The sequence below is a fragment of the Xenopus laevis genome, chromosome 4L, assembly GCF_017654675.1.
Source record: "Xenopus laevis strain J_2021 chromosome 4L, Xenopus_laevis_v10.1, whole genome shotgun sequence".
In the NCBI taxonomy this organism is placed as follows: domain Eukaryota; kingdom Metazoa; phylum Chordata; class Amphibia; order Anura; family Pipidae; genus Xenopus; species Xenopus laevis.
In genome coordinates, this window is record NC_054377.1 from 51,625,714 (window position 1) to 51,638,362 (window position 12,649).

Sequence of the window (12,649 nt, forward strand, 5' to 3'; positions counted from 1 at the left end):
ATACTAAAAAAATTGGCATAAACTTGAAGCCCATGTTTGCTTTGACTATAGCACTTGTCTTTTTGCAGAATGAGAGTAACCGCAATGTGCCAAACATAATGGAATCAGTCTGGTGCTAAGGTGGACTATTATCATTACTGGATATAACTAGTCACTTGCATGTGTAACATACAGGGGGTTATTTACTAAAGGTAGAGTTGTGTTTTTTCCTGAAAAATTTTAGTTTTTCAAAATTTATTATGCCCTGAAGCTGCAAAAAGCCAGAATCCCTCGAACCGTTTGAAGATGTTTTTAGCCTGCATGATGTTTAGGTATTTTTGGTGGTTTGTTCTTGAAAACTTGATCAATTAGAGGTTTTTTTCACAGATAACTCGATCAATTTGAGTATTCAAGTTTTTCCCCGCAATTGAATTCAATCAAGTTTACATTCAGGTTTTTTTCATGAATAAGCAAACATTCAAGTTGTAAGTTTATTCGAGGTAGAAAAAATCTTACAAACCTCTCCTTTGATAAGTAACCCCTATAACCCCTATGCTGAAATTTGTGTGAAAGTTATACATTGCAAAGGAGATTTGGTAGGTCTATGAATTATTAAGCAGTAAAGCAGATGAGAGAAAAGTAGTCAAAAAGAAATAGCTTATGATATCAGGTCTAATGAATACCACTGTTATATTTACATGGAAAAATATATTTATCCTTTATTTTTTTTAATCCTGGTACCCAAAAATATCAAATGATGTTTGTTTGCTATGGGATTGTGGTTTATTAATACATTTTCTAATATTCCATGAGTGCTTTCATATTGTAGATTTCAATTTTTATGGTAAGCAACTGCCCAGGTACTAATTCATGTAACAGCATTATACACACTGGGACTTTAAAAGTGAAAAAAAAAAAAAAAAATTGTCAACATTTCGGCATGTTGATGAGACCTTTCTCAAAACAAATAAATGTTGTTTTTTTTTTTTCTTTTTACTTTATTTTAAAGTGAAATCAGCGCAAGGGTTGCATGTGTGTCCATTACACATTCTGGTAAAGAACACAGGAAAGTCCTTATCTAACATTGTGACTTTCACATCTCTGGGCTCTGCAAAAGGGCACATAATATTAAAATGAAGGTTTTCTCTTTAACTAATTGGCTAATAATTTGGTAGTAGAAGTATCACTGACCATAATTAAACTATTCACACACAAATGCAAACTCATAAAAAAAACAGTGTGATCAGTCCTTTGTGAAAATGTTAAGAAATCTGTTTAAAGTAAAGGTGTGAAATGATCAAAAAAGGAACTGGCTCCTGATTAAAGACCTCCCTTTCAAATTAACCCTACATTGGTTAAGTGAATTACAGTTACTGGTGTATTACACCAAAATGCACATTAAGTGACTTGTAGATAGTAATCAAAAAAAACTGTAGTAGGTCTTTAATTTTCAGATTTGTTATATAATTTAAATCCACTGTCAGTGGCGTAACTACCGGGGGAGCAGGGGTTGCAATTGGACCATGGCCCGCACCCGACAGCTTGCGCCCCGCTGCAGCAGCAAAGAAAATTGGGTGCACGGCCTGCCCCCACATAGTTACGTTACTGTCCACTGTTAAACAAAAGCCATGTATGTATGTTTAAGTATGTTTAGGGTGAATTTACACTTTCATATATACAACTTTTTAGAAGAAGCTGGTAGTGCAAGGACTTACCATGTAAAAGTTCTTATAGTGAGCTTATAATATTATATTGTATATATTTGCTGCTTTATTATGATTTGGTATAGAAAAGCAAATCCTTTGTTATTTGTGACGAATATAGAATGCTGTATGAACCCCAGGATGAACTCAAGACACTAGGCAAACTAGGCAATAAGTTCTATATTACTTTTACATTGTGACACTGTCTGCATGAATAAGCAGGATAAGACCCATACAGGCATAAGGAAATACTTAATGCCCTATAGATATAATTCTGAGTGCAAGTAGAAAATATTTAGGCAAGATTCAAGAACAGAAAAATTGCAGGTATGATTATGATCAACCTACAACAGGTAAACATTGTAAGCTTCATATCCCAAAGTCCATAATGTCTGTGAAATCTATATGTACCAATGCCAATACTTAGATGTCAGTAGTTTGATTGTCCATCATGTGTGCCGGTTTCTATTATCTAATTTCTGCACACACCAATGCATAAAGCACAATAAGTTCCAATGCCCTTAACGTCTGTAATATATATGACCTACACAATTGGCCATAATCTATGAATGGTAAGTATCCCAATGGCTATAATATTTATGGTCTAAATGGTAAGTATGCCAATGACTATAATATTTATGGTCTAAATGGTAAGTATGCCAATGGCCATAAAACGGTGGGCCGGGGTGCTTGGAGCAGTGGCATGTGTAAGGCTCAGGCTGAGAGCCACTTATGCTAAGAATTAAAAAATGGTTATTTGCTCTCCTAGATACAGCTAGCAGGTCAGTTAGGATGAGGTTTGGGGTGAATGTGTATTTGCTCTTCTAGATATTCCTCAAACTATGTCTGACTTGTACTCCAATAAATTTGTATTCATTTCATGACCCCAACCAGTGATTGGAACATGCCGTGTTACCCTTTTAATCGTGGAAAAATTTGGAAGAAGGCATTTTCCTGTGATGAAACCAGATTGCAATATGTAAACTATTTTAGATGCTGAGATCCAAATGAATTATGTCATGTGACATTAGCTTAAAATAGATGATCTTGCTGATAGGTTAATAGATTTGTAGCAAACTGTTAATTAGGATAAAAAAGCACATATATATTTTAAAGAGACAGAAACAGTGTACAGTATAGGCATAAGAGAAATCACAGCTGATTTTGGAGTGAAATGCAAAGTCTCAAAATCAGCCAAGTGTGTCCACGCTGGAAGCGTGGCACTAGCCTTAAAGTCTCCATACTGATTTAAAGGGAATTTAATAGTCAGCTGTTTGAAAAAATATCTTATAGGTTTGCTAAGGGTTACTATACCTGGGCAAAATTGTTGTTATTTTAATTTTGTGTTATTGCATATGGGGGAAGACTTTTAATACCAGGATTTCAGTTTAGCATCTCTCTTTGAAAATCGAAGTGCCAGCGACCCTAACTGGCAATGCAATGCACTGCCTGCATAGTCAGTTATCCCTAGGGTTCTCAACACTGGAAAACAGGTTCTGAGCTAAAACAGCGATTGTTAGCCTTGTGTATGAACTTACATCTGCTATAATATATCTATATAGAAGCTGGTGTTTCAGTGACAGAGGTACCATCTATAAACACTGTGTTGAGGTACCTACAATAAAATATTCTTTAGTGCAAACAAACATTATGTGGAACAACAAAACCCCAGAAGCACCAAGCTCTCTTTACAAACAGCCAAACATTGTTATCCTTCCACATCACACAACAAAGCATTGGCATTTATGCATTTGCACTGTTTACTTATGGAGAGAGTATTCTGTAGCTACAGGTAGGTGACACATTCATTCATGCTGGGATAATAACATAGCACATATCAGTGTGTGCCAACACATGGCACAGCTGCTATCGTAGGAGGCAGATGTGCCTGACGTGTTCTGTGTGCCAAGTAGATCGTCATCTTGAAATTCAAGACCTGTGCCAAGTGCTTGCTCATCTACTGCTGACACATGCCTTGGCACTCAAACAGTTTCTTTACAATTGTGTTCATTTTGTCACACATAGGGGCAGGGGAAACCCTGGAGTCCCTGGAGGAAACAACCAGAATTATGAAAGAACTTTACCTCTGGGGTCAAGGCAGTACAATAATTATCCATAGATTATATGTCTGTGCTGGACTTGAATGCATGTTTTGTGCCTGTGCAATTTGCTATCATGCTTCATGATAATTGTGCTTTGGATCCATGATCCTTCAGTATTTCTGTTGATTAACAAAATGAATTCTGCAAATTGCAACTGGTTGTAAAGTTTGATTTTGGCATGTAAATGCTTAAGTATTCATTTCTGCAACAAGATCCACTCTGCCTGCACTTACAGGCTGATCCTGTGCCTGCCACCACACTGAGGTCAGGGCCGGCCTTAGGCCTATTGGACCAATTGAGCCCAATAGGGCCCCGCACCTCTGGGGGCCCCGCACCACAGGGCAGCACAGATAATATTTCCCTCAGCACATGATGCTGCCTGGCCTGCCCCCAACTTTGAGAGTCCAGCCCATCCCCAAATCCATAGGTCCAGCCCACCCCCAACTCTGATAAGCCAGCCTATCCCCCAACTCCATAGGTCTAGCCTGCCCCCAACTCTCATAGGCCCAGCTTTCCTCCAACCTTGATAGGCCCTGCCTGCCCCAATCCAACCAAGCCTTCTCCCAAGCCGAATCGGCCCAGCCTGCCCCAAACTAATTGGCCCAGTCCACTCTCCTATTTCCTCCCTCTCTCTCTTACCCTGTGTGCCCCTATTATGTGCCCCTATTTCATCCCTCTCACTCTCTTACCTTGTCTGCCCCTTTCCTTTCTATTTTGTGCCTGTATGCCCTTATTTTCCTAAATACTTGATGTGTCAGTAGCCAGCAACACTTTGTCTAGGGGCCCCGCCAACATGGTCCCAATTGGGCCCCACATTTGATAGGATCAGCCCTGACTGAGGTAATAGAAGGCAGTGGAACTGCATTTCTGTGCAGGGGTATATATGCTATATACTATGCATATACTATTACCTGAGCTGATAAATGCTCTTTGATCGTAATCTATAAACCATACCTATGTGAAGTTATTGCATAGTTTTCCAATAAAACTGCTCCATCAAAAGTATTTCCTGCCTGAAACAAATGTTAAAAAACTGGAACAAAGTTAAAGGGGACCCGTCACCCAAAAAAAATATTCAAAATCCTATTTTATCACATTAGTCAAGCAAAATGAACTTTAATAACACTATATAAATTATTTGAATCTTGCTTCCTTCAGTCTGGGATTTCAAAATTATTGCAAGCAGGCAGCAGCCATTTTGTGGACACTGTTATTAAGACAAGCCTTGTATCATCTCAAAATCTTGTTTGTGCACCAGAATGGGGGACCCGATGTCCATCCCCATGTCCTGGCTACACAATTAAATGGTAAAGAGAACTGGGGAATGTGTGGAGAGCAGTGACATCTGGGAAGTGCTGAATGGAAAGTGAAAGTAATTGTCTGCCCCGCCTCTATGCCACTGGCATAGAGGAGGGGCAGACAATATTTGATTGACAGCTGAGATTTTTAAATGAGCTTACAACAGCTATGAATGCTTTCATAAAAAATAGAAATTGGATTTCATGTTTAATTTGAAAAGGACTTTTATTATACAGATTTTTGTGTCTGGGTGACAGGTCCACTTTAAGGGGAAGAAGGCAGATCATTTAGTCTATTTTCTGCCTTTAGAAATGGAGACAGTATGTAGAGTTGTTGCTCTCTATCAGTTAAGGCAGCCATCTACAGGCGAATTAGATATACCTTCTAAGCGATCAGAACAGCAGGAACTGAAGAGTAGCTGTAGCTTCTCACTTCCTCATATGCTCATGTTTCATGCCCTGGTTGACATGGTACATCAGCTGATGAGCTTTTCTAAACCAGCCCATTTCCTGAACCGATCGATTTTTAAGAAATATTTGCACTCTGGGTCTAGCTGGGCAGGCAGTAAGTACAAGCTCTCTGCATATGCGCCGAGTAACATTGCACCTGCCTAGTATTTTAAATGAATTGTGCAAATTTGCAATTCATCCCTAAATCTACCACCTACAGTGGTGTAACCAGGGTGCCATGGTTCAGGTATTGGACTCAGGCCCCCATGGCCACCCCCTTCCTCTGGACTTGCACCCTTTACCCTCCTGGACGCAAAATCTTTTTTATTCCAGTCCTCTAAGTCACACTGTCCCTCCTCCTATGCACCCCCCTTAGGGCCCAGCAAAGGCAGGATGTGTGCAAAATCCTTTTTACACTAGCATTCTAAATCACACTGTCCCTCCTCTGGCAGGACCCAAGAGGGTGCAGCCCTGGGTGCACCCTAGGGTTTCCACCTTTTCTGGAAAAAAATACCAACTTTCATATATATTTATCTTTTTTCCCTATTAAAACATTGGGATCAACCATCATTTTTACCAGCCAAGCTGGTAAAATACCGGCCAGGTGGCAACCCTAGTGCACCCCCAGTAGTTATGCCACTAACCACCTTGAAGGTGGTGGTAATTCCAGGGTCCCCACAGTGGGATGTGGCAATATGGGCAGCACAAGTCATTTTGAAGCAGTGTGCCGGAATGCTGCTATCCCATTTGTCAGTGCACACATGGGGGCAAATTTACTAAAGGGCGTAGTGACTAACGTTAGCGAAAATTCAACAGCGTGATATCATTTTGTTACTTTGCCGATTTACTAACAGGCTCGGGCGTAACTTCGCTAGCGAAGGAGATAGACTCTAGTGCTACTTCGCACTCTTACGCCAGGCAAAGTTTCTCTTTGGCGAAAGACCGTTACTTTGCAAATTCACTAAGATGCGCATTTTACTGAACGTTACCTGTTCCGCCAGACTTGCCTTCGCCAGCTCAGACCAGGCGAAGTGCAATGGAATGTATAGGGCTTCTTCAATGTTGGCGTCTTTTAGTTTTTTCAGGGTGATAGACTGAAAAAGTCCATAAAAATGTTTTGGGTACCCGGGCTCCCCCATACATTTCCTACCATATGGCACATACAGTAAACTATACACAACTCTATTTAATTTTATTAAGGTTTCCCTGTGCTTGTTTAGTGTAATGTATTTGCTGCAACATATATGTCCATTCAACTTTAACTTCCCACCGTATGCAAGTTAGCCAACACTAGCGTAACTTCGCTTTGCTTGGTGCAGTAATGCTAGCGCAACTTCGCCAGGGTTGCGTTGTGAGCGAAGCCGTCGCTGGCAAATTTACAGAGGTTAGTGAATTTGCCCCATGGAGCAGATTTCAGCATGTAATGCATTTTTACCATGGTGACAGTAGCCTGAGGATATTTTACCTTTGTACCTGATGATGTGGAACAGGCATGTCCAAAGTGTGGCCCGGGGGCCAATTGCGGCCCTTTTTCAGATTTACACCGGCCCTCAGCCTCCATCATGAAATTAATAATAATGAGGCTCCCCAGCACAGTGCGATCAGGAATCCCATAGCAGTAATATTAAGGCACATTAGTGAAATGATCTGCCACTTGGTCTATACTGCTGCCTGTGAGCTGAAGGTGTTAGCAATAGACACGTAGTCGCACTCAATAGACGTACTAACGTGCCAGTACAGTAAACTAAAGAAGTATAGCGTCACTACATTCCAGTACATTTCTATTGCTAACACCTTCAGCACCTAATGTGCCCAAATATTACTGCTACCATTACTCGATTCCTGTCATTTAATGTTAATGGTTCAAAGAATTTTGGGCTCAATAGTCGGCCCCCACACATTTTCACCTCACCAAATCTGCCCCTCGTTGCAAAAAGTTTGGGAACCCCTGATGTGGAAGATAGAATGTGAGAGTGAATTTGATTCAAGGAGAGTTTCAAGTACAGTATGTCATTGAAAAAAACGCCAACTTCATCAAAGCTTTAAAGTTTGGTAGTTTTGGGTAGACAATTTTAAGGCAGATTCATAAAATACATTGGTTTCCTGAGGTAAACAGAGAGTGGAATTTGTAGACTGGCAAACTAAATATGCCCATTTCTGTTGCTTTGGAAACTTGTTAATATATTCTACTAAAAAAAAAACCAAAAAACCTTGTTTGGTATTTAGAGCCTGTAATGTTTCTGAGTTTTAAACTGTTCATAAAGACACAGGAGATATTCTTGTCAGAGCTGAAATGTAAAATGTAGGTTGTCCTAAAAGTTTTTCCCCCAAAAAATGTCCCTAAAAAGACAGAAAGAATAAACTATTCAAAACACAGTTGGCACCGAGTGCAAAGGAATTTGTGAAATTCTACACGCTGTTTCTGGAGCACTATTTTATACTTTTTGGCCCTCCGCGCTTGCCTTAGTTCTCCAGATTAGCTGGGAAGGACAGGAAATACAGCTGACAAGAGTACAGGGTTAGCTGAATGAGAAAGCCAGTGACAAAGCCATCAGCAGCTACCAGACCAGACTGAGGAGTGAACTGAAAGCTAATGTATCCCTTGTGAGGTGAACAGTCACTTGTGGCAACCCATGTGTAGAGCAGCAATATACAGTGTGTTACAGTGAACTTAGTGAATGCTGGGAAGTCTGTAGTGACTTTGAAGCAGTAAGTTGTGGCTCTGTTCCTACGTGAAACACGTGAAATGATTGGCACACTGTAGAACAACTTGTATATGAGTCACTGTGCACTATATCAGCTATTGTGTGTTATCTTAGAGCAAAACAAGTGAATCTCTCCCTTCTATTTGCAATTAAAAACTGTTGGCTTTTTAAACAGTGCTGGTTCCGTCTTATGAGAAATGTAAAAAACATACCAGTTTTTTTTTCCTGCCAAAACTCCAGTTTCCACACTGTCCTGCATGCTTTTCATTAGATCTGTTACATTGACTTCTGCTATATTGTTTCCAGAGTCAGAACCAGCAGTTCAGAGGACAGAATGGGTCGCATCAGGAGGCCAGACAAATGTACATCCCTGCAGCAGGATTAAAGGAGTGGTTCACCTTTAAATTAACTTTTAGTATGCTATACAATGGTCAACTCTAAGCAACTTTTCAATTGGTCCTCATTTATTTTCTATAGTTTTATTTATTTATTTATTTATTTGCCTTCTGATTCTTTCTAGCTTTCAAATGGAGGGTCACTGACCCCATCTAAAAACAAATGCTCTGTAAGGCTACAAATGTATTGTTATTGTAACTTCTCATCTTTCTAATCAGACCCTCTCCTATTCATATTCCAGTCTCTCATTGAAATCAATGCATGGTTGCTAGGGTTATTTAGACCCTAGCAACCAGACGGCTGAAATTGCAAAATGGAAAGCTGCTGAATAAAAAACTCAATAACTCAAAAACCACAAAAAATTTTAAAAATTGCAAATTGTCTCGGGCAGCTGGCAGTGGAGGAGAACTCCGTGTACCGGAACCTCCCAAAGTTTTGTAAGTGGGCCTATATTAATTTCACCACTGAATTAACCAATTACAGAGCTACAAAACAATATATTTGTGCTCTCCTCTTATACAACACTTCTGTGAAACAAAGTTTTCTGAATTGTGTTGCTGCCCATGACTATGTGATTGCATATGTACTACTCTGTGAGTTTAAAGGAGAAGTAAAAGATTAACTTCCTGGTGATTGTTGAGAAGTAATCTGTGCCGTTGCAGTCTTCTGCTAACAGGAGCACCAGCCCGGGATATTGGGTAAGTGATTTCTATAACTGGGCAGTGCGGGGGGTGCACCCCCACCCCCGTGATTTCACCTTTTCTTCTCCTTTAAGGATAGTGTCACACCAAGCTGATTCCTGGCCTGCATATAAACAGAGCATTTGAGCTGCAGAAATAGCCAAAATATTGAGCAACTGTGAAACTTTCAGGTGTTTCCTGTATTTTGCTAGATATTTTAGTTTCATTAATTCATTTATTTCTAAGTAATTGTAGGAATCACAATTCTGAAATATAGAAATATAAATTATTTTAGTGTTTCTGATTTTATATTGCTGTTTTGGTATCGTCCCTAGTCATTTTCAAAAGTGGGGCCTTGGTCTGGGTTCATTGTTTATTCTTTGCTTTGTAATCTCATTGCAGAGCCCTGCTGTGAATATAATGACTATATAAAGCAAATATCAGTCTTTTACGGTCGAGGACAGTCTCTTGCAGTGTTCAAATATATAATACTGGATAAATTAGATGGGCCATACGAGCTGCAGCTCATTAGATGGTAATTTGTATGTTTGGGAGAACGTCAACATGTAGCATAAATTAGCAGAGAAAGGGGAGGAATTCTATTGTCACATTTCATATTGACTGTAAGCTAAGCGAGCATTTTTGGTTTTGGCCATCAATGATGATGAAAATGGACCTTATATGTGCTCCCTGACTACTAAAAAAGGGTCACACATATTTAGTCTTGGCAACTGTACAATATATAGTGAATAAAGTACCCCCTCTTGTAAAATATAAGGATATTATAAGTTACCGAGGAGTTTCATGACCATATAAAAACACGAGGCCGAAGGCCGAGTGTTTTTATACAGGTCATGGAACTCCGAGGTAACTTATAATATCCTCATATTTTACAACTGGGGGTACTTTATTAATTATAATACACAAATTTTAGTGAGTCATGTGACAGAAATTACATCACTACTCACCGTTTATAACTGATGACATCACTACTCACCGTTTATAAGGATATAATTTACAAGATATTCATGGCTTTTGTGTATTATAATACATTACATCTGATTAGAAAAAAATCTATGCTTTACTCATATCTTCAGTCTTCAGTGTCTACACCTGAAGCCACTGCAGATTTTATTGCAAAAATACATATATACCACTCAAATCCGCTCCGTTTGTCTGCATTTGATTCACAACTTTGCATAGAGGGTGTGCTTCTAGTGATATGTGTTATATACAGACCTATTGCAGGTATATTGTGTCTTAAATGCCCCTTTTTTAATTACCCTAACTCATTTTGTAGATATGCTTAATACTATATATACTGTTAGTTTTACTTGATACATTACTTTGATAAACAAAAGACCTGTATGAAACATATGCTAGAAAAACAAATAGGAAAATGGAAGGAAAGGATGACGCACATTAGACCTGCATCTCAGACTTATATAGTTTGAAAACACCCAACTCCTTTAGTAAAATACTTGTAAGTTAGTTATTTATAAAGTTTAAGACTGCAGCTTAATGTAACACATGGTTTCTTTATTAATAGTAGAAGATTTAAGAGAATAGAACCCATGGCATGACTCACAGACGACATCAGTTGAGATGCAATTTCAATGAAATGAAATTATTTTCCTTTCACAGCCTGAGGATTATAGAGACATCTTTGACTGAGCTATGGCAGGGGGAGCTGGCATTTAATTTCACAGATGCGTGTTGGAGCCTTTCTGGGGCGATTCCTTTTTTCTTGCTCACATATCCGTGGGGTGCAGGTCAGAACAAGGACCCCTCAGCATTGTTGCTCCTTTCATATTTCAAAACCTAGCTCTTCATCTCACGTGGTTCCAGTTTTCTCCAGAGCACCTTATTTTAGAGAAAGAACAGCTGTGGTGGACCAACATGGGAAGCATACATACAAGGACTTGTATATCCGGAGCCAAGCTTTATCCAAAATGATAATCCAGCTTTTGGGACATCTAAGTCGTAATAATTCCCCAGAAAGGGTCTCTTTTCTCTGTCCCAACAACTCATCATATGTAGTGTGCCAATGGGCAGTATGGATGAGTGGTGCCATTGCTCTGTGCAAGAGTCATCCACCTTCTGAGCTAAAGTATGTTTTGCACTTGTTGTGGCAGAGGAAAGTAACACAAATGTATTGAGGCCACTAGCAGAGCAGTTGGGAATTTCAATGCTGTCTATGTCAGGGTCTCAAAGCCTTTGCCCTTCAGAACAGTTACAAGAAATTGAAGTATCACAACTTGAGTTGGAATGGAAAGACAGAGGAGCCATGATAATTTATACAAGTGGAACTACTGGAAGACCCAAGGGTGTTCTCAGCACCCATTACAACCTATATTCTATGGTAAGAACATTTAGCTTGAATTCTACAGAGAACAGTTATCAGCTACACACAGAACTTATATAAGTGCTTTTTACATTAAACAAATAGACTTGTGGTCCCAACAAGGTTTGCTTGTTTTTTTTAAATATATGAAAATATTATTTATTGTATTCATTCAGACAAAAACACAGCAACAAAATGGCAAAAAAATCCCTGCCACAGTGGGCACTGAAAAACACCCAAATCAATAGTGTTCCTGCAGCAATCAGTACCCCCTATATCAAGGAATTTTCTGCTGTTTTTGTTGCCAAAACATCACGAGTGTCATTGGACTAAAACTTGCAGAACAAAGAAATGTAATCATTTATAAAAAACACACCGTAAACACAAATTACAGATTGTTTTAGAATACAATGGACTAAACCATTCTATAATTTACAATTAATTACTCCTATTAATGACAATAACATCAAAAAGTGCATTTTGGCTAATGGCACACTAGGCTGTTTATCTGTCTGTGTAGAAATGCAGGCAGAAAAAATCCAAGTGGGTACATTCCCATCTGCTCCTTGCTGTAAGTGCATTGATAAGCACAGTCTGTGTTCACTCTGAGCAGTTTTCACCTCATGGAAACTTGAAAGCATTAATTTTTGTGATGAAATCCACTCTTTGTGTACACAAACTGCCTGTCAGGGCCCATGTGGGTAGTGCTGCACTGGGCTGAAACAGCACCTCTGGTCTCATCTCTTCTCTCTTGTGTCTGCACCCAGAGGCACTGTGTCAGCCAGGGTGCAGACACACGGAGCAGATTTTTGCAAGAAAATGCATAATCACATGCTTTGTCGCCAAACTCTACTCTGTATCTGCACACAGAATGAAGCAGTGCTTCTAGATGCAGATACAGATAAGAGCAGATGCCAGCAGAGAATCAACTCAGTATGGCATTAGCCTTAAAGTTTGTATCTGTTGCTCAATTATTTCATGGCAACAATCCT